Source organism: Pongo abelii, chromosome 1, assembly GCF_028885655.2.
Source record: "Pongo abelii isolate AG06213 chromosome 1, NHGRI_mPonAbe1-v2.0_pri, whole genome shotgun sequence".
Classification (NCBI taxonomy): domain Eukaryota; kingdom Metazoa; phylum Chordata; class Mammalia; order Primates; family Hominidae; genus Pongo; species Pongo abelii.
In genome coordinates, this window is record NC_071985.2 from 49826122 (window position 1) to 49845735 (window position 19614).

Here is a 19614-nt window from a genome sequence, read left to right on the forward strand (position 1 = left end):
TTAAATAATGAGTTATGTGGCAAGAATTGCACATTCTTACATATATTTTTATACAGGTGATCAAACATAATCATTACGATATAGAGTTTAGAAGTAACATAAAATACAAGCAGTTAAAACAGTCTAATAAGTTGTTTGCACAGAGGTCTACAGATACAGTTGATCATTGCTTAGTTTTAGGTGAATAAATAGGAATGCCTTATTCTCTTCTAGTCATTTAACAAACATTTATTGAGTATCTACTGTGAACAGAAAATGTTTTACATACTGCAGATAAAGCGGTGAAAAAGATAGGCAAGGACTCTGTTTTAGCTGAGCTTATATTCCAAATGTGTGTGTTGAGGTAGGGAGAAGGTTGCCAAGAACTGTGAAGAGCCTGAGATTTTGCCATACTTGCAAGCTAACAAATTGGCCAGCTACAGTTTCATGACCTCTGGATTAGCGACAAAGTATAGTTTATTATTAACAGCCATGCAGTAGCCAAGTAGCCATTATTTTCCTTGTGTTGGTTCTGTGAACCCCAATACTCACAGGGCAATGTGAAGTGGACCAGTAAACACCTACACCTGTAGTGAGTTATGTTACAGGACCATGATTTTAAGCTTAAGGAAGCCTAATGTTGTATAATGGGCAGTAACTACGCATGTCCTTTACTTTTAGGGAGACACTTGTTCTTCCTGTTTATAAGTAAATCTGCCCTTTGCCCTGGAGGGGGACACTGTGTCTAATTTCAAAATTTATTCACTGTTTTTTTAAATCTGCATGTCTATTTTATTTCCATTAGAAAAATATTATCTATCTAAAATTTTGGTCCACTTTCTTCTTGGCCTCTACCATTCCAATTTAAATACTTCAATTTTACTCAAATAAAAGCAGAGTCACATATCTGACATGAGAACAAAATGTTTCATATCATTAAATTAGCTTGAATTAGGTGTACTGTTGTTTATTTCTTAGAAAAAATAACTCATCTTTCCTACCTATTATTTTTCTTTTATTTATTTGAGTCGCTCTTGAGTAATGAGTATCTCTTTCCTACATTCAGTAATATGGGTACAAATAATAATAATTTATTACATCAGTAACTGGATTAATCATCTAATCTTCAACTCGTGCTTAGCTCTCCATATTCTATGGTATTTCCATAATAACTTCAGATATTTTAGTCAAACTCACATTTTCATCAGTTCTAAAAATTAAGATGTTATATCAATTATAAAAATTAAGATGTGAAAAATTTCAGACTAAATAACACTGGGCCACTTATAGTCATGCCGTTGTCAGAGGTGCTTGGTCAGTTCTTCAATTTCAACTCAGCCTCCTTTGGGCAAAGCAGCAACCAGGTAAGCAGCACTTGCAGGAAAACTACTCTTGAAATACTGTTTGTAGGTTTCATTGACAGTAGGGAAGTCATTTATGTCAGCCAACAAAACAGTTGTTTTTACTGCATTAGTGAAGTCACAACCTGCAGCTTTCAGAATTTTACTCATGTTCTTGCTTAGCTTCTTTTGCTAAACAAGCCCTCTTGGCACAAGCTGTCCACTTGAAGGGTCCATGCCTATGTGTCCTGAAATGTAAGTCTGTCCTGACTAACACAGCTTGACTGTAGGGCCCAGTGGCCGCTGGGGCTTTCGTGGTGCTGATCTCCTTTCTGATTAAGGATGACCTGGCTAACGCTTCTGTCTTGTGGCCCCTCCAGGAGAACTCCCTGTACCATTCCTGCTTGCTTCTCACCTGACTGACCTATTCACTATTCTGAAAAGATTGTAGTGGCTCTGCTTGCAAGATGTGCAGAAACATGAGAGACCCTGCAACAGTGGACAGAGAGGAGATAGTCATATTTATACTGAAATATTTGTGTGAACTATGAAGTGTATTGAACTCAGGCAAATCTCAGTTTTGACCTGTGATTTATATCAGTGATGCTGGTTCCCAGTATCAGTTTCTGCAGTCTTGTGAAAGAGCATAAACTCCATATTACCTGGTGGACTGACCCAGTGCCATGTGAGCAATGTGGATCATGAGCAATGTGGATCAGGATTCATTTTTCCACTCTGTGTCTCACTGTCTATGTCATTGGACTGATTGCATAGATTCTCTAAATCTGTTTCTTATAAACTGGGAATAATAAAACCTGCCTGATGAAGTTATTGGAAGATTAAATAAATAACATTTGTAAAATACTTAGCATAAAGTCTAGATACAATAAGCATTCAATAAAGGGTAGATAGTTTTGTTTACTATCATAGGTGTCATAGACTCTGCTTTTAAATTTAATGCTTATAACAACAGTGTGATATGATCTTCATTTTATAAATTAGGAAATAGAGACTCAGAGATTTGTCTGAGGTTACCGGCTAATAAATAGAGCCACAATTCTAACACAGTTCAGTCAGTGTCAAAGTTCACATCATGTACTACCCAGTAGACTTTAGGGGTGAAGTCTCTCTGCTTCCCAGTCGAATTTCCTCTTTCAGAATCCACGTCTGTGAGTGTGATGGCTCATGCTTGTAATCCCAGCACTCTGGGAGGCCAAGGAGGGCAGATTGCTTGAACTCAAGAGTTTGAGACCAGCTTGGGCAACATGGAATAGCCCTGTCTCTACAAAAAATACAAAAATTAGCCAGGCTTGGTGGTGTGCATCTGGAGTCCCAGCTACTTGGGAGGCTGAAGTGGGAGGATCTCCTGAGCCCAGGGAGATGGAGGCTGAAGTGAGCCAATAGTGCCACTGCACTCCAGTCTGGGTGACAGAGTGAGACCCCATCCCAAAACAACAACAAATGACAAAACCCCCAAATCTGCCTTTGCCATTTATTACCTGTTTGATTTTTGAATAAAATCCTTTATATAAAAATGGGGATAATAACAGTACCTACCAGGTAAGGTGGTTATCAGGATGAAATGAAATAATATCTGCACAATGCCTGACAAATAGTAATAAAAACACATTTATTGATATTATTACTAGTTTTTATTACTATTATTATGACAGTAACATGGAGGCAAGCAACATTACTTATTCCAGATGACCATTCACCTTCACAGAAACCTGGGCTGCAATGTTTAGCCTTCTGTGATGTAAATTTCCTATAAGCTATGTATTAGAATAGTTTTGAGGATCAATAAAGACATTGATTATAAGGTATGGTGAATGCTTCATACATAACCTTAGATTTGATTACAGGAAAGAGGAAAACATAATATTACATTAGTATAAGGATAAATTTGCTTTTCTATTTTCTTTTCTATTCCCCTAATAATTTTGGTAAAATATACAGCGGTGCATATTGACCCCGAAAATGAATAAAACATCACTTAGTTTACTTTAGCTCATACATTGGTTGTATGGGTTAACTCACCTTACATACATTTTATACAGTACTTAACATTTATTTTAGAGAAAAAAGTTAGCAATATGACTTTTCATTAATGCTTAGTAAATATTTGCCAATGCACTATATAATTTTAATTTTGATAAAAATAGCATTGTGGACAAGTCAATGGGACCAAAAATACTATTTTCATGATTCTTTAGCTTCTAAAGACAAATTGCTACATTTAAAGGTTATGCCAAATTTGAAGAGCAACATAGGATAGTGGGAAAGACCACGGATTCTACAGCCAGCATTCCTGGGTTTGAATCCCAGCTTTGGTACTTAACTACTTGTGTGACCATGGGCAAGCCCCTTAAGCTGTTGGAGGCTCATCTCCTTATCCAGAAAATGGGGACGATAGAAGTATATACCTCATAGAGTTGTTGGCAGGGTCTGGGAGTGCATGAAGTAATATACATGGAATGCTTGAACAACCTTCTGGTCCACAGTAATATCATACAAGTGTTAGCTATTGCTATTGCTATCCTCTTAGCCACTTCATGAATAATCTCCTATACCATGATTCTCAGAGCATCAGGATATGCAGGGACTGGGGGCCAGTGCTCTGAATCATGGCTGCAGAAGACCCCAGAATACTGCCTTCAATAGCAGGACTTATAAAAAATCACTACTCTGATGGGAATGTTTTGATTGGGCTTGTCAGAAGACCTGGTATTGTTGAATGCTTTTTGAAAATATGCTAACGAAATAGCTTCAGATTATATTTTCCTTTTCCAATATTCTTTGTCACTATATGAGTATTTCTGACTTTCACAGCATTTATCAATTACCAGTTTCTCTGTTCATGTTGATCAGCTATACTGGTAAAACAAGAGTTCATTTTTTAAACAACTTACAGCATTATATTCAATGATGGTTATTTACCTTTTAATTAGCTTTCTGAATCTTAAACCATACACATCAAATTCGAAAGCCAAAGATATCTAAAGTCAAAGAAGCTTTTTGTCTCTTGTACTGTAGTGTTAGTCTTACATATTTACTTAATAACAAAGGCTGGCCTCCCGGTTCTTGAACCTCTCCCATCTTTCCTAACACATCACCTCAGCCCACCCCGGTGGCCCTGCCCTTGACAATTTCCTCTTCCCTATGCCACTTCCCATACTTTCAATATTTTCTTAAGCCTTCTTTAAAGAGGCTTAAGATTCACCCCCAATGCATCTCACCTATTTCTGACCTTCTCTGTAGCTACTGGAATGTTTCTATCTTGTCCTCTAAATTAATAATGGGAAAGCATAAATAATCCATTTTTTTAAGTAATTTTTCTTGGAAGAGGAATAGGTGATAGCACTTCTATAACACCAAAAGGACACTGTAGGGTGAAAAAAAGGAGAAGGCCAAAAACTTGTTGAAAACCACATTCTTGGCCGGGCGCAGTGGCTCACGCCTGTAATCCCAGCACTTTGGGAGGCCGAGGCGGGCGGATCACGAGGTCAGGAGATGGAGACCATCCTGGCTAACACGGTGAAACCCCTTCTCTACTAAAAATACAAAAAAATTAGCCGGGCGTGGTGGCGGGCACCTGTAGTCCCAGCTACTCGTGAGGCTGAGGCAGGAGAGTGGCGTGAACCTGGGAGGCGGAGCTTGCAGTGAGCCGAGATGGTGCCACTGCACTCCAACCTGGGAGATAGAGCGAGACTCCGTCTCAAAAAAAAAAAAAAAAAAAAAGAAAGATATCATAGGAGCACTGATGAAGAAAAAATTAAGGCAAAAGGCAAAAGGTACTTTTTTTCAACCATTTTAATGATGAATGGTTAAGCTGATGTATTTCTAAGTGCTAATAGTTTAAAGTACTCCCTTCTTCCCCAAAAGACATTGATCGTTTCTCTAGGGTACTCATGCCAAATGGAGATTTTGGTGGACAGAGTCTCTTTGATGTAACCCTCCTGAGAAAGGCGTGCTAAAACATGAAGAAAAGCGACCCGACCATTCAGAAAAAATAAAAACAAAAATAAAAAAACAGAAATGAAAGTGAGGCTTACATTGTATCTATAAGATACAAACTGATTTTTTTCCTCCTACAGCCAGCTACAGTGATTTAAATAATAATTTACATATTTACTAAATTCCCATAGAGATGTACCTGCTGTTTTGATCCTTTCTTAATAGCAATATATTGTGATATATGGAAGCCCTTTGAAGAATCTCAGCCTGTGCTAAAAATCATGTATTGGCCGACTGGATCTATTCGAGGAATTTATGGTCCAAATTAGCGTGAAATAATCAGCAAACGCTGTGTCGTCACGCTGTGTCTCTTTACCAGATTCCCCAGTTCCCAGGACAGCTAGAGCAATTATTAAAACACCCAATGGTCAGACAAATTTCTGCTAGCAGATGATTTTAAAAGAATGCTAGAGAAGCAGTTTGGAAAGCCCTGAAACCAAACACCGCGTTCTCCAAAGAGTTCCCAATACGGGGCAAGGTGCAGCATTGCCTCCCCCTGCTTTCCGTTGTGCTAGCATATCAAAGAAGGAACCTAAAAGGCACGAGGACCTGCTACTGGGGGGAAGAAGGCCTCAGAAGGCGAGAGAAGTGCTGAGTGGTGGCACGCAGCGGCCAGTGTGCCCGTCTGTCTTCTGGGAGCTCACTGCGGCGCAGTAATTGGAGATCCTCACCCGCCCGCCGCGACAAACTCAAGCACATTTTAAAGCAAGGCGCCTGGGAAGAAAACATGCCAGAATAGAGTGGTGTTATTTTTAATGGAGCATGTGTTTGTCTTGCAAGTGTGTCGGAAGGAGGGGAGCAGGTGTCGGGTTCCTGACTAGCGCTTCTGATGCAGGATAAGAGGCCGAGGTTGGATTTCCCATGGCCTCACAAGATCTTTGATTTTGCAAATGGGATGTAATCGTCCAAACTGAGTGTATAACGCTATCCCTTCTCCCTGCGTTTGTACTTGTTTTTAAAGCAAACTGGCCTCAGGGTGCGGATTTCATGAGCAATCTTAGGGATTGGGCCAGGTCTTGTTAGGTAAAGATTAACAGCCCAATAAATAGAATTGGTGCACCACCGTAAGATTAACACAAGGCAATGGCAGAGTTGATCTAAGATCTTGGAAGGCAAAGATGTGCAACCCCCCCCCTTTTTTTTTAAGAGTAAGAACATGAATTTGTCAATAATAAATTAATAACCCTCATGTAAGAGAGTTGTCAATATGAGAGACTCTATCTCCCATGTTCGGTAACAAAGCTACCTATTATTTTGGTAAGAAATGCCTAAATTGAAATTCCAAAGGGTATTATGAACTTGAATTAAAAAGGTAATGGATTTTTTAATAAGTTCTGGGTCAAGATGTATTATCAAACTATTTTCCATAGGGCATAGAATATACCGTCTATCCTTTTAATAATGCCAGATCTAGTCTTACATCCAGTGGCCAGCTGAGGCTGCTTGTCTATTATAGCTCTCCCACCATCCCTAACAATGAACAAATAACTAGATGGCCTATGAAACATTTAAAATAGAACTGTCTCCTAGAGAAACTGTTACTAGCAGAGACAGGTTTGATCCAGACCAGGATAACCTGCTTTGGGAAAGAGCAGATCAATATTGTTTAGGAGTAAGTAGTGGAAGTAAATATTATGGTGAATTAAGTTAATCATAAAACAAATGATCTGTGCACTGACATGCAGCCTAATTCTACCTAATTGTTCTGATGCAGTACTATGCGAAGGATAATTCTGTGTGCTTTGAAATTCAGAGGGTTTTCAAAAAACAGTTTTAATTATACAAACCATTTGTTAGTCATGAAAGCACTATGTCTGCAAATCCTTAAAGACTGGCAAAGAACTTGACCATGCATTTGAAAAGTGGTCTGCTTATTCTAAGTTATAGGAGATGAGTTTTCTTCTTTCCTGATTTATGGCTTGGGTCCAAAGCCAAAGTTATGTCTTTAAACCTTTCTTTCTGTCATGCCTAGCTGTCTGACTCTGCGATACTCTACAAACTTACCTCTTTTTGTGTGCTCTCGTAGAGTATTTTCTTGCTGCATCCCTCATCCTTCTTTCCGTCTTTGCTGGGTCTGGAGACACGTAGTATTTGTATATGTAGCCATGGTGAAAAAGGGGGGTAAACTTGTTGACTAAAAGGTAGCTGAACTCAACAGACATAAGTGTACTCTAAATGAAAAAGTAAATTATTGAGTTATAAATGGACAGAAAAAACTGCTTCATTACATGTTTGGATAACTTCTGGTCAGGCATGAGTTGGTATAGGACGTTGTCATAGCTATCTTCATAGTTGCATTAATTTTTAGATGATTTTAGATTAATGCAGGAATTTACTTTATACTGTAGCTTAATATTGGAAGCATTAAATTCATTGTTACAAATTGTCTTCTGTTTTTTATATCTTCTATAAAACAAAAATCTCCGTAAGATAAAAGAATGCCTGCCTCTCTCATCATGGACACATGTAGAGAGAGAGAGTGGATCTGGAAAACAAATTTATACTTTTTCTGGAAATGGGAACCATTCATAAACCATTTAATGAGTTCAGGGTCTCCTTGTTCTCATTCTGCCTCCTATTCATATAGACTGTTGGTAACCAGAGGTAGCTGGGCTAGTGACGCATTATTGGATGAATCTGCTTCAAACTTGAAGATTTATGAAAACTCTGACAGACAAAAATATACATTTTCCTTTTAAAAAGGGTGAGATTAATATTCAGCAGTCACAATATATAATTAAAGAGAAAAATGAAATGAACTGTTTATGCAGGCACAAATAGTCGGTTTAATATTACAAGAGACCAGAAAGTCTGAGGCAAAATTTTTAAATTTTGCTCAAGAGTTTAAAGCCCCTCTGAGGTGTTCTTGCAGCTATAACCCTATTGCCATTTTTATGCATGTCATGAACTTATTTAGCAGCTGCATTTATGTGAGATGCTCAGCTGTCTCCCGATGCTGCCTGCCTCCCTGTGTGCATCTTTATGTACTATATGCCCTCATTAATTTTGGAAAGAATTTTTAAGAGTGCACAAATAACACTTCCAATTAGTAGCTGGTATTTTTTTTCTTTAGGTGTTGGAGTGCAAAGCTCATTGAAGCAACCCCCAGATGGTTGAATTGTATCCCAAGCACAGTCCCAGATAAGAAAAAAGACTAACTGATGCCTAGAGGTCTCAATAAACCTCCTAACTCGGTTAAAATTTTGTTCCTGCTTCCTTGCTGCAGCTCTAGTTCCCAGTTTTAAGTTCTGTTCTTCATCTCCAAACTTTAGACATTGGGCAAACTGCTGGTTTCCTTTTTGTGAAAACTTCATCAACTTGTGTTTGATTGTCACAGAGTAGTAGCTTGGATAAATTTGTGTCCACAGTTTTTTCCCCCAAAGGAAGTCTATCGTAATCCTGTAGGGTGGGGTTGGGGAGGCTCTGTATTGTTTGGTTACTGTGTATAGGATAATGCTGAGAAAGGAGGATGTAAAAAAAGGATAGTCACTAATCATTTCTATATTCTCATGAGGTTCCCTGGAATGGAGTAGAGAAATACAAAATCTGGGGTTTCCTGGTCCATGCTATGTAACGCAGGCCATCAGAAAGGGAGTTATTGAGGCATCTAGGGTATGCAAAGATGACTGAGAGTTAAGAAATAAATAGTTGAGAGTAGGGAATGAATTAGAAGTTGTCTTGATTGCTGCTGTTTCTTGTTCTCTCCCATGAAGATGGGCATCTTTTTATTTCCAAGTCTTTCTACCACCAGGATGCTCTGACCTCTAGGTGTCTACGTTGGGATCTCTATTCCCCAACAGCCTACCGTCACTCCACTCACAGGTGGCTCAACACATGGCCCCGCAGAGTGAGATATAAGATTCTTCTTCCCATTTTGGTCTTTTCATTGCTCCTGCTCCCTGGACCCCATGCCTGCTCATTGTGCCCTGCCTCTTCATCAACCACAGCCCAAGAACCTCCCCTCCCCTTCGATATTTATGGCGGTGACACTTTTGCTTTCCTTTAAAAAAGGAAATTTGTCTCTTCATTTGCTACTTGAAAAAGTAATTCACATTATCAGGAAAATTGGGGGTAACTACAAAGGCCATTTTTTATTTCTGATAAAGAATATTTAATAATTAATGGACACAAAATTGAACAACACAGATATTATATGGAGAGAAGTATTCCCTTTTTAAGTCTCTTCTACTCTTTATGGGTAAATCAAAGAGAAATTTCCAGTTTGGTGTTAATATGACTTTAAGTTCTCCCTCACTCTGACTAATATCCCTTTTTAATGCAAAAAGTAGACCTCAGGCTCAAAGCCCTATTGTTGGTAGTACCTGTCCCACTCTGACCCAGCTCAAGACAAGACTCTAAATGATATGAATTTTAAGTCAGAAGTGAAAGGAGAAAAAAAAATCTCAAGTGTCTTGGTGAGAAAAGATGTCACTCCCTTATGTTAGGCTCAGGCCCAGTTGAAAAGAAGACCCAGAGAGAAGTGGCTGTCTCATTCATTCGTGTCTATTATTTCACTGATTTCTGGGCAAATTAGAGGCTCTGTGGAAAAGGACTGGCAAGGAAATATGGAACAGCGTGAATGTAGCATTCTACTTAACATGAGGAAATGTGTTATGCATATATTAGACACGGGATCTTTCAGAGAAAATTGTGAGGGTAGCTCTATGTGAAGTTCTTTGTGTTGATTTGTAAGTTATTAAGGTAAAACCATTTTTCCCTCCTGAAATTCTACAAAAATCAGTTGGTTAAAATACAGGTCATGTTCTAGAAGGAAGTTTATAGGGATGTAAAATGCTGAGACAACCAGAAATCCCACATTTTAGATGTCAGGGCATTTGATTCATTCCTGTTAAGCCTTGGACATCAATAAATAAAATCCTGGCTGACTGAATGTGTAACCTTATAAATTTAAGTGCTCTTTACTCTGAAGACCTGAAGTTCTTCTTTTTAAAAATCTTTTAAAGAAACTGAGACTCCCCTGAGTTTCTTGACTCTAGATGAAGTCCACAGGGCAAGCCAGGTTCTAAGTTTCACTCTATACATGTTAAATTTATACCAACTTTATGTTGTGGGTGAATCTATGAATAATACAATTTGGGGATTCTGAATTTATGAATGAACAGGCAGCTTTGAACTCCTTCTGGGAGCAGGAACCATATGCCATTCAAAGGTAATTTCCCTTAGATTTACATTTCATTTACTCATCTTGCACCTCTAATGTCAAGTGCTGTGTCAGGCCTTGAAAGGAAACATAACAGCGAATAGCAGTCCAGAGAAAGAACGATAAAGCTGATGAACGGTAGCCTCCTCTGTAAATCAGAGATTCCACCGAGAGAAGTTGACGGTCGAGCCTATACGTTAGAAAAAGAAATGTAGAAGGAGGAAAAGAAAACAATAGTATGAAACTCGCTATGACTCAGTGAATGAGAAAAATGAATCACAAGGAAACCTGGCAGAATAAAAATTATCTGATTATTGTATGAAGCAAAATCTTTAAGAAATAAGTTTGTTAACCAGTTCTGAAGAAAAATGAAAATGAGAATTATTATATGTAATCATAAGAAAAGAGATGAAAACCAATCTAAGTTTAAAAAATATCAAGGTCAGACCTTTCTAAACAAGGTAGAATTGAAGTAGAAGGATGAACACAGATGTGGCCAAGCAGGTAAGAAGTCAGAAGGTGACAGGTACAGGCACCTTCCAAAGCAGGATGGGTGACATTTGCTTTTTTGTTTGTATTAGGAAAATTCCCACTTCAACCAGGTTTTTAGAGTTTTAAGATGACTAGATTTAGTAATTGTGGATAGATGGTTAAACATGGAGCTTTAGAAGGTGTCTGAAATTGAGGAGCCCTGTTACTTAAACTGTGTTAGCCTCACAATAAATCTACCTCTGGTCCCCTTTGCAGAATCATGCCTCATGTGACGGAGGAGAAGAGGTGGGCTTTGGGCTGCTGTGTTGGGCAAGAGGCTGTGATTCATCTTCCTGCATGGATTGCCTTGAGTCATGCTGTCCTCATCATTAGAATGGTAAGCTAGAGAGAGAGTTGTGATTAGGGAGCGGATCTAAAAGATAAAGAAGTTATTTATGGCTAAAGTAATGAAGACCATATTGTTACTGTGTTTCAGAAGTATATACGCCTCAGTGAAACCACTTTTGTCTCTTTTTGAATGGCAAGATATACCAGAGACTGTGCCAGATGCTTGAGATATACAGATGAAGAATGAATGATGAATGAAACTTGGTTTCTGCTGTTAGAAAGCTTATAAGTTGGAGATGCAAGGGTAGGAGGTAGGAGGATAGAGGCAGAAGGAACCCAGAGTATCCATTTGGGATGGAACCTCACATTCATTCTTTTTTTTTTTTTTTTTTTTTTTTGAGACAGGGTCTTGCTCTGTCACCCAGGCTGAAGTGCTGTGGCACAATCTCAGCTCGTTGCAATCTCCATCTCCTTGGGCTCGAGTGATCCTCTCACTTCAACATCCTGAGTAGCTGGGACTACAGGTGCGCACCACCATGCCCTGCTAATTTTTCTCTTTTATGTAGAGACAGGGTTTTGCCATGTTGGCCAGCCTGGTCTTGAACTCCTGAGCTCAAGTGTTCTGCCCACTGCAGCCTCATAAAGTGCTGGGATTATGGGCGCAAGCCACTGCGCCCAGCGGCATTCATTCATTTAACAAGTATTTGTTGAGTACTGTATTATTTTAAGAGCTGTGGATCTGGTAGCAAACGAAATAGCTCCAAATGCCAGTATACATGGCACTTTTATTCTAGTGGTGAGAAAGAGACAGTAGATAAACTATGAGTGTAGATATAGATGTATACATACACATACATATACAGGCAGATGATGGGAAAAACTGTGGTAAAATAAAGCAGTTTACAGGAGATAGTCAGCTGTTTCTTTTCTTTCTCTGTATGTGTGCGTCCATGTGCATCTGTGTGTGTGTGTGCCCGTGCGCGTGCGTACACGTGCAGGGAGCTATTGCTGTTTTATACAGAGTGGACCAGAAGTCAACAATAAGATGATATTTCAAAAGGGACCTGAAAGAAATGAGAAAGAGGCATGATGGGAAGCGCTCTCTGGGCAGAGAGAATAGCAAGTGAATGCCTCTGGAGGCAGTGATGTGAGAGGTGTGTCTGAGGAACAGCAAGGGAGGGCTGGTAAGGCTGGAGTGGAGTCAGCAATGCGTAGAGGGGAAGGCAATAAGGTCAGAGAGGTAGCAGGGGCCAGGGCAAGAGTCGTCTCAGGCCATGGTAAGGACTCCGGGCTTTAAGTGTGGTGGGGAGCCCCTGGAAGGAGCCATGTGGGCAGAATCAGCTCTAGAAGGGCAAGCCTACAAGCAGGGGGCTCAGTTGGGAGACTGCTGGAATAATCTAGGTGAGAGATGATAGTTGCTCTAACTGGGTTGGTAGCAATGGAGGTGAGAAACTTTTGGTTTCTTGTTATATTTCAGAAAGGAGCCAGCAAGATATCCTGATAGGTCAGGTAAGGAGATGAGAGGAAATCTTTTATCTTGAGCAACTAGAAGGTTGGAGTTTTAATTTAATGAGATGAGAAGAACAGTAGGAGGAACAGTTTGGGAGGTGGTGATGGGATTTCTGTATTGGACTTAAGTTTGAGGTCTTCATTCGACATCTGATTGGGAATATCAAGTAGGCAGTTGGATGTGTTTGGAGTTCAGGGAACAGGGTGAGGCTGGAGATGAATATGTGGGAGTTAAGTCCATACGTATGGTATTCAAGGTCAGAAGATTAAACACTATCACCTAGGGAATAAATATAAATAGAGGAAAAATAAATATGGCATGTTTCTTTTCTTGAACTTTTGGACATACTTTTGTTGAACCTCTGGAGGTGGGATTGGGCATTTGTAAGTGTAGGTTCCTGCTATTTCTCTCTTTCTCTAAAAATACATGACATGATTTATACATCCCAACATTTCATACAATGCTTTTCATAATCTGATGCATACCTACTCACTTCTCCAGTTTCAGTTCCACCAAACAGCAAAAGCATCATGCTGTTTCATGTCTGTGTGTGCCTTTTGCTCATGCATTTCTACTTTGCGGAAAAGCCTACCTGGCTCCCAACCCCAGCTTATATCCACACAAACACACACATACACTTCACACTTCTGGGTAATATCTATTCATTTCTAAGACCCTAAGTGTCATGTCCTTCAAAATACCTTCCCCTCAGCTTGTCTCCAGGTGGGTTGAGCCCATCTTCTATGCTTTATCAGCCCATGCTTGGGAATAATTCCTTATCTCATTGCTTTATAATTATTGTCTCTTACTGTCTGCCTAATCCTTGGTACAGGGAATACTCAAAGCATTTATGAAAGTTTACCAACATGTTAACAGACAAGATAGAGAAAAGCGATGAGTGAAATAAACCTCTTAATCCCACAACAGCAGAACAACAGCAAAATAAACTCCACTTCAACCAGTAGCTACTGAGCTAAATTCCTCAATGTCCTCCGCAGGGTATGCTCTGCACTCAGCTAGGTCTTAATGAATGTGAAATAACAAGCCCTAAATGATCAATCATGGGAAAAAGAGGAAACAAATTAGAAAATAAATCTTTGCAGGAAGAAGGATGAAAAAGGAAAAAATGGGCTAGAGGATTTCATTCTGAAACAAATGAGAATATTCCTAACTGCAATCTGTCTCTCATTTGGCGAATGAGAGTGACAGTCTCATTTGGAGCTTTAAAATGAAACTCTTTGAGTCAAAGAGATAATTAACCATTTATAAACAGATATGATAAACCCTTTAAAATGCACTACTTGAGCCAATCAAATAATTAATTCCATAATTTTAAAATTATTTTAAAAAGCTGCTCTCTAAAGAAATTTAAATTAGATTTTATTAATATTTTCTGTGTGTTACAAAAGCCATTATTTGTAAAATGCTGATAGGCCAGGTTTCAATTAGACAATACCATGTACACTAGTTGTTTTCTTAATGCAAATGAACCTTGACATCTTTTTTTGATTACATCACTCAATTATAAATTCCTTAAAAGCAGGAACTATAGATCCTCAACTAATGTGTGTTACATTTAAATTTGAGAATGTAATTGCGTGATTTCAGTACTTTTTTGTCTTCTTGTATAGAGCATATACACCATTCCATAATAATATACTCTAATAATGGTACAGTCACGATTTATTAGCACTTACATGTTGTACTTGCTTTATCTCCATTTTATTCTTACCACATCCCTATGGGAGAATATGTTTTTTTCAGTTGAAAAGAAGTAGAACTTATATGGAATTTTAAGCAGTTCACCCAGGCTCAGAAACACAATTTTGTCTAATAAAAATAACTAAGTTTTTTTTTTTTAACTATGCCTTAACATACTTAAGGGAACCCTAAAAGCTTGTGTATTTGTGCTACACATATTTAAGAATGCCATTAATTGGGAACATCTAAGTATATAAGTGGATTTGAAAATCTTTATTAAAATGTCATTCTGATTTTTTCATTATTAAACAAAAGTGATATACTAGAGTTATTACTTCAAATGTGTATCAAATTTATAATGATCACAAAGTAGCAGATATCATTGAATTAAGGAAATATCTGCTTCAGATCATTTACTGAGTAAGAGAATTTTAGAGTTGTTTAAATTAACTAGGATAACTAAAAAATGTAAATGTGCAATACAAATATGAAATATGTAAGTTTGGTGACATACTTTATCTCTGAGAAATAAATTAATAAAACATAAAATTGCCAGGCGCAGTGGCTCACGCCTGTAATCCCAGCACTTTGAGAGGCTGAGGTGGGTGGATCACCTGAGTTCAGGAGTTTGAGAACAGCCTGGACAACATGGTGAAACCTCATCTCTACTAAAAATACAAAAAATTAGCCGGACATGGTGGCGCATGCCTGTAATCCCGGCTACGTGGGAGGCTGAGGAACGAGAATCGCTTGAACCAGGGTGGCGGAGGTTGGCAGTGAGCTGAGATCGTGCCACTGCATTCCAGCCTGGGCAACAGAGTGAGACTCCGTCTCCTTAAAAAATAAATAAATAAATAAAATCATAATTTAATGTTTCATTCTAGCCAATCAGGTTTCTAATGCTTTATTATTTCCTCTCTTCACCTAGGAAATACATCTAATGCTTCTATCATGATGAAATCTAAAATAAGTCAATAAGGATGTTCTTTTGGTCAAATTAATGTCTTTGCCTGGGATGCTCTTCCATCTTAGTCGACCTAGACAATATTCCACATCTTTCAAGAATCATTTGACTCATAAATCTATATCTCAAGCCCAGACCTCTGTCCTCAGGTCCTAGGTCAGGTATCCCACTGCTCACTAATCCCAGCTACTGGAATTCTTCTGGGGCATCTGGAATCATCATGAGATATTCCTTCCATGACTCAACAAAGAGAATGGGTTCCTCTTTTTTTGGTGCCTCCACTGTTCTTTGTGTAAGCTTCTCTAACACTGTCTGTAATAGTTTATTTGAGGTCTTTATGTAATCGTTTATTCAAGGTCTTCAAATACTGGGCACACAGACCACCCTCCCCATTCTTCACTTTTGGAAACTTATTACTATGATAATAATAATAACAGCTATTTTTAATAGTATTATTTGCTGAACTTGTATGAGTATGGTAGGCAGCTAATGCCAACAGATTGGACGCTATTGACCAGATAAAGCCTATAAACCATTCCTGCAAATAGAAATTTTTATATTCGTTTTAATAAATCATGTTAATTTCTCATGGCACTTGTAGATAAATTAATGAATCCATAAATAAATGTATAAATGTCTGCATTAATAAACAAATCACATCATTTTCTTAGATAGGATTTTTGGTAGCAAAAGTGAGTCATTTTAGAAAACTCAAAGTCTGTCTCATCAGCCAATCTAACAATCCAGTTTATGTTCTTAAGCAGTGAATCAAATTAACCTACCAAAGTTTAATGCCAAAAAGTTTCTCTCCTGTGAGTCCAGGGAAAAGATGCACAATAACTACCTGTGACAAGTATGCAATATTAATTATGTAGCTAATTAATTTTTAATATCATGCCTATTTAATTAGTAACCAAAGAGCCAAAGAATGATGGCTGCCTCATACAGTTAGAGCTTAGATTGTATATTTTGCAGGTGTGAAAGCTTAAACTGCAGTATGCTTGATAACTTCACATGCAGTTCAAGATTTATGAGACCTATATGATACTTTAAAAGTTTTCTCAAGCCAGATTATGATTATTAAGTAGTTAGAATTTTGATTACATAATATATTTCCTCTTTATAAAGGGAGATGTTATCTAAGATAATTTTGACTTTGGGAGGCTAATAGGATCAGGGCCTTTATGGAATTTTGTTTTTCCACGTACTACAAACATATTTTAAAAATGCCTCTAAAAGAGAAAAAATAATTAATCACTACTCAGTGAATTGCTTTGGTCTTCATATCCTCAGAACAATCTTGGTTCTGTCCTGGAAAGTCCTGAGTTCATTTTATTTATTTGTCTAAATGTTTCGAGATGATAGAGTTGGTAACTCCTCTGTCTCTATTATTTCCTGTTTCCTATGTTATGGCTCCTCTATATCATTCTGTAAAGTCAGGTGGAAGAAAAAAAGGGAAGCATTGTTAAACTGATTTTCAAAAAGCAAGAGAAAATAACTCTTCCATTTTATATCTTCTAAAGAGAAATTTGCTAATAGACTTCAAACATAACTTTTTGCAGCGTTTTTGTAATTATGCTCTTAGAATATATGATGTGTTTTTATTTTCATAATTAACAGGAAATACATGTTATACATTAAATGTGACACAAGAGATATGAATTATGCAGTCAACTCGGTATGTGCTGATGAGCACAAAGCCCAAGGCACGTTCAGTCGAGTTTCTATGAAGCTCTATAATGAGTTTCAAGTACATCATTTCCTGATGGAGGATAAGAAAACATCCATCAATGCAAATTTCTGCACATTTTTTCAGCTTTTATGAATACTTTACAAATTCTAAAAAGAATGAATTTCCAAAGTGCAACTTGAGCTAAGTCTGCTAGTAATCTTATTTAGATGGTTTAGGTTCAGTCGTAAAATCTAGTCGTAAAAGACTAGATTTTACAAGTCAAGCAATAGAGCACATTCTACTAATGCCTACTAATATCGTCCTATTCAAATCCCAAAGGGTTTCTCAAAGATGTGTACGTATATATATACACATACATTTATTTAAACTGGTTATAGAGCGCTATCAATGAAGATAACTAGTGTAAGATAATTTGATACTGTACGACTTAATAAAGATCCTAGTCAATATCTAAACCTATATTAGTTTTATGTTGGAAAATAAATTATCCAATGGAACAGGAAGGAAACAAGTCTTTATATATTTTTTAAATTCAAAATCAAGACTTCCCTAACATATGCAAAGTAAACATGCATATTTTATTCATTTAATTACTTTAGAATAGTTGAGAGCACCATAAATATCTTAAAGTTTATGTTGAATTTTTTTATTAGGATAGCATTTAAACATATAGTAATGAGGAGTGAAGGAGAATGCTTAGGAGTAAAATCGTGTTGAATATTAAATAAACATTAAAAGTTACAACACTTTGTGGTCCTTAGAGACACTTTACAGAATAACATATAGTTATTGTAAAAGAAAGTCCAATAAGGCAACAGCCTCCTAATTGGGTCTCTTAACACGTCTCTCCCCCCACAGTCCATTTTCCACAATCAAGAGTTATCATCCTGAAAAGCTGATCTGATCACATGCCTTCCCTGCTTAAAGACCTCTGCTGGCTCTCTGATGCCAGAGGATGAAGGCTAATCTCCCCAGCCTGGCCGGAGGCTGCTCCTCCGGCCTCATTTCCTGACAAACTCCTCCGCACACCTTAACCTCTGGTCCCTGAACTGCAGAAGCAGGGCAGAGTGGGGCGGGCAGGGCCGAGGAGGCAGGGAAGACGTTTCATGAACACCACCTGATCAGTGCTTCTCTCTTTGGGTTGCCTTGCCCTCTTTTTAATACCCAAAATGATCTGCAGTTTCATTATCCACTCTTTACCCTTTTACTTCTTCATTTGGCCCATACTCTATACTCCAGCAGAGAAATGACAGAGCAACAAGAAATCAAAACATTCTCACAATATAGTGCAAAATGTAAGGAGAAAATATACTCTCACTCCCTTCTCTTGCTGTAAATTACCTCATGAGTATGGAAAATAACAGATACCAATTCCCTGTGGAAGTGGAAAAAGGGCGCATCGCCACGAAGAGAGTGTCCAGAAAGCCCCTTCGATCTGCTGAGTCAGGGATGTTCAAGGGTCTCCAAGCACAGCTCCAGCTTCTTGAGCTGAGTTAGGCACCTAAGTGCTCAACAGATGTTTGTTAGTAAAGTGAGTTTAATTGACTAATAGATGTTAGTAGGTTGAAGGAAGGGGAATCATTTTAAGGATACCATATATAAATTTATTTCAGATACTGTATTTCTTTTTCTACCAATACACCGACACTTTCCTTGATAAGAAATTTTGTTTTTAGTTTAAGCGAAAAAAAGAATGCAGATTGAGCACCTGTTTATTAGTAGGAGCTACAAATTCTTAAGGGCCCGAATGTGTTGGGTCGTTTATGGGCATTTTCTTCTTTTTGCCTCCACACAACCCTGGAAGTTGGTATTATGAACCATATTTGTACACACACAGGGATGAAGTAAAATCTCTCAAAGCATGCAGATATATAAGTGATAGAGTGGGGATTCGAGCTCATGTTTATCTGATCCAAAGGAAATGATCTTTCTATTATGCTTCCTATTTATATAGACCAGAGGCTTTAAAAAAATGTCTTTCAAGCTCAGGAAGTCATTGATCTGAGGCCCCTTTCTAAGAAGGCATTTTTCTCAATTCCCTGAAGTTTAACATTAAGGACCACTATTTCAGTTGTTGTGAAGTAGGCAAGGGGGAAATAGATGATTTCCTATGTAATCTGAGCCCGTCCCCTTCAAGATCTTTATATATTGTGTTGCAGACTCAAAAATGAAAATAACATTCTTAATATCTTATTTTATCATTCTTATAATTGAAAGAAATATTGCAAAAGTATATTGAAAATTAATTGACACAGGGACAAGGCACTAGTACAAATGAAATTTCCAGTAACTGTCGTTTGTTTATGCAAGGAATATCACTTCACAAACTATTAAACCCAAACTATGGCAGAGCATAAAGGAGCTTGTACATCAAGCACTTAGTCGAAAGTTACGTTATGCTAACTAGCTGAAGAGCTTGTCAACATCTCC

At 38.0% G+C, this 19614-nt stretch overlaps 1 pseudogene; it reads right to left on the minus strand.

The window, feature by feature from the left end:
- Positions 1-1269: 1269 nt before the first annotated feature.
- LOC100443326 (2-iminobutanoate/2-iminopropanoate deaminase-like) lies at positions 1270-18584 on the minus strand (annotated as a pseudogene).
- Between the last annotated feature and the right edge of the window lie 1030 nt (positions 18585-19614).